Here is a 4,053-nt window from a genome sequence, read left to right as displayed (position 1 = left end):
ACCCGCGTCTTCGAGGGTCCGACGGAGGCACCACGCAGGTCCTCCTTTGTTTAGAATGACGCAGGCACCACGCTGGTCCTCCTGCCTGATGCATTCATTGCCTCAAATGGACCCAGGCCTATGCGTGCGGTGCATTTGCTTACCGATTCAGCATTTCCGCTGCGCCGCCCAGTGTTCTGGAATGGTATTCATCACTAGTAAATGACGCGCGCTATCGCGCGCGAGCCTGTCAAAGGTGCAGAATTTTCTTGACCTAATGCAATTTGAGATTTCATTGCTTCATTTGTTTTATCATTGTTTGGTTTTCTACGTTAGTTTTTGTGCCAAACCTTCAAATATTTGTTCCATGGCCCAATAATCCCCTCATTTGGTACATACAATGGATGTAATCCATGTGCGTGAACGCATCGGTCATGTTTTTTTTCTCTAACTGGTCATGTTTTTTTTTCTCTAACTGGTCATGTTTTTTTTCTAATATATCATAACTTATTTGGTAATTGGTCTTCTATCTGAATAATGGAATTTGTAAATTTAGTAGATTGAGATTGCAGAGGAGAAAAATTTCCTGGTTATATTATAACAAAATATTAGAGTACTTTACAAGAAGTTCTAGCATTTGCAGTTATATTACAATAGAACATAGGGTTCTAGCATTTGTTGAGATAACAGCTATCAGCTTCATAGTCTAAGATAGAAATCTAAAATATACATATGGTTATTCTAGGTAAACAAAGAGTTCCGCAAGGGGCCTGTTTTTGTTCACAAAAGCAGTGAAGATGTCCTGTAATATTATAATGCAAGAAGCATCAGTACTATAATTAAGTTAGAGATATTGAGATATTGTGGGAATAATAAAATCTAAATTTGGTGACTTGGCAGTTGATGGTGTAGAAACTTACCAGGAAGTTAGGATCCCTGTGAGATTTGGTGTTGGAGCAACATTATTGTCACCATTAGTAAAATAGTTATTAGGTGGGTATTTCTGAAGAAATAAATTAGTAAGAAGTAGAAATATCCAGATCATAGTACATGATGCGATGGTAATAAAGATTTTCCTTTCAAACTGCTGAATGCCACTACTCATCTTTGGTGACGCAGCTGTTAGAAGCTGAATGATCATGGAATGTTAAAATTTTATCTGAAGAGCAAGGCTTCTTGGTTTTACACAGAATCGTTTGAAAAAATTATTGGTAAAAAAATTACCAGAAGAGGATACAGTCGGAATAAACAGTGAGAGGAGAACCTGGAAAAAGCGCAAGTCCACTTGTATGCTACGGATCTGGAATAATTTGTGAGACGTGTGCAAGGTCATCATGGGCCAAGAAGTCTTCTATGACAGACCATATATATGATCAGCATGACAAGAGAAAGCATAACTTGTCAATGTTTTCATACTTGGAACACAAATAGCTGCGAGTAAGTAGTGAACCGTGTTGTCAGTGATCATACAAAGGATACTTTTTTTTTCCTGATTTCACACCCTTGCACAGCTGTTTTCACACTCTTTTGTACCTGGTTTCACGCAATCAGCTGAGTAAGCAGCTTTTCTGTCTGCTACCATTGCATCTCCACACAGCACCACATTGCGCACTACGGATCTAGCTGCAGTCAATCATTCCACCTTGCACTGCTGAAATAGAGTATGCAAATGCAGAAAAGTACGGGGTAGAGGATTAACTAAACACAAGAGAAGCAGGTAAATAAAGAAAATATGTACTCGATCCTTTGTCCTGGCCATACAAACCAGAATCGAATCAGAAAGAAGGAGATGCACACCTAAGCTACATGTTAGGCTTGTCCTACTCGTGCCTTCTGCAAAGATCAAGCAAGATGTGAACTTATCCATTCAATCTAGACCTTTCTAGAATTAGTACCACAAATAGTATCTCCATGTCCATGAAAACTAAGAGCTAAGAAAATAAATGTAGGTAAAGAGTAGTTAAAATCAGAGCTGTTAGGTAAAACCAAATGTGTGGGGTTAGTTTAATAAAGATTGACATAAATAATGATTTTTAACAAACTGGAGAAGCTTAGCAGCAACCTCCCTTTTCCTTTATCTGCTGCTATAATTATGCATCTGCAAAAAAAAATAGAAATACTTTTGTTGAAAAATGAATTCCTTCTTGTGGTGAGTTTTGCATGGTTCTGTTGAACCAACTGTTTGAAAGATACCTAAAGGTGCAAATATCGATCTGCATATGTGTATATCCCTATCAGTCATAAGATTAGTATTGAACATCATAAAAGTATTAACTGTGATTTAGCATTCTAATAAAAATATTTATAACACAACTTTTCTAAGTTTCCCTTTGCCTAAAAAAAAAGAATTGTCGCCATCTGATTTTCTGGCATGGAAACATATACAATAGGTGTACTATTAAACTAAAATGGTCTATAAGGATAGAAGAATAGCAGTAGCTATGATCGAGGTGTGGAAGCACTCAAGAAAACTAATTGGAAAACGTTATGATTAAGGATAGTATCATTACCTTTACAACCACGAACTCTCCTTAGCTAGAGCTAGTGGTACAAATCTTGGCCAGAAAATCTCTGTTTATATGAAATGAGTATGGTTACATCAGATAAGGCCATGTCACAAAAGCATATGGTGAGCTTAATCGCAAAGGGTAAAGAATGATTGTTCTTTTGTTAATGCAATTATGTGTTTTTCTCAGAGTTTTTTTTTGTGTGTGCGTGAGACCGACAAAGGAACATCATATCCAAGGTATTTTTAACTTGTTTAAATTATTGTTTCAAATAAAAAAAGGGCACACCCAGTGCCGTAGGCTTCCCGCACTGCGCGGATCTGGGGAAGGGTTGTCTTTAAACCCCAAGCCTTACCCACACAAATATGCAGAGGCTAGGGCTCGAAAATTATTGTTTCAAATATAAAATTTATATTCGACTTCGAAATATTACCATAGACAAGGCAAGTAGCTTGAATGTGTCTTCTTTTCATCAAATAGGACTCCTTGTTAGCTAAATCTTAGCATGGTTAATTGGTCAGTGTTGCAGAGGCAAACCATCAAACACATAGCCTGCATCCTTCATGGCCGAAGCACAGGTTGCACAAGCAAACCATGAAACACATGGCGTAAATCATACATGGACGAAGCATTTGTTGCCAGCAGGGGGTGGAGTTGCAGCAGTACAGCTGCATGCTGGTCTTGCTGCGTTGCATCAGAGAGGCACAAAAGAACGGCCGCGAACAAAGAAAACATGAAGTGTAAGATGCAACTCACTGCTGCACGGATGTTGTTGCTGATTTGCTGTTGCTCCTTTGGCATCAAATGAAACTGCATGAAGGATAGGGGCAATTGCGTTTGGGGAGCTCGATCCAGACCCCTTTCGGCACAATTGTTGTCCCTGTCAAGCTGGCCGTTCGTGTGTTAAGAGGGAGCCCAAAAGGTTTGAACTTGGACCCTGAATTTGAAGAAGAATGATGATCTGTTCATGAGTAGCAAGGAGAGATTGCCGATTAAGGATGAGAAGTATACAGATCAGACATACCTGTAGTTGTACAATTCGTCGTATATACAGCGAGTATGTGCTCGGGTAGTAAGCAGACGGCCTTCCACGGGGGCGCCAACTGCAGCACCGGCGACAACTCCAGGAACACGGCCGCGCGCGGATGCGAGTTCCTCTAGCTTGGCCTCCCGAGCGCGGCGGCGCTGGTTGGTGGGGAGGGTGCGGCGTACGCCGTGACGGCCGAGGCCGCGGCGGCCCAGAACGAGGATCTAACAGTGGTGTCTGGGCGTGTGCTCACAGGAGGAGGCTTTGGAAATGGAGGAGGACGCGCCGGTGGGGACGTCGGGAGGCAGCTGTCGGAAGGATAACCGCGGACCGCAGCAGCGCGTCGCGTCCGCCAGGTAGCCGCGTTAGCCACACTATCTTCTCGATGTGGCTGCACGCGTGTCCACACCGCGCCGCGGAAGATAGCTCGCCGCCGTCGACGAGCTGCACCGAATCAGCTACAACTCATCCTCCAGCTGCAGTGCCGCCATGGAACCCACCAGCTCCTCTAGCAGTGCGGCGGCACGGGATGCCGCGGAC

At 42.4% G+C, this 4,053-nt stretch overlaps 1 long non-coding RNA gene across 1 annotated transcript; it reads right to left on the bottom strand.

Moving 5' to 3' along the window:
- Positions 1-553: 553 nt before the first annotated feature.
- LOC120701384 lies at positions 554-1,609 on the bottom strand. The gene is made up of 2 exons (XR_005686074.1): positions 1,244-1,609; positions 554-982 (listed from the first exon to the last, which is right to left on the bottom strand). It is a non-coding gene; the product is annotated as an uncharacterized LOC120701384 (long non-coding RNA).
- Positions 1,610-4,053: the final 2,444 nt, after the last annotated feature.

This window comes from Panicum virgatum, chromosome 3K (genome assembly GCF_016808335.1).
Source record: "Panicum virgatum strain AP13 chromosome 3K, P.virgatum_v5, whole genome shotgun sequence".
Lineage (NCBI taxonomy): Eukaryota > Viridiplantae > Streptophyta > Magnoliopsida > Poales > Poaceae > Panicum > Panicum virgatum.
This window is presented reverse-complemented; position numbering and strand designations above follow the sequence as displayed.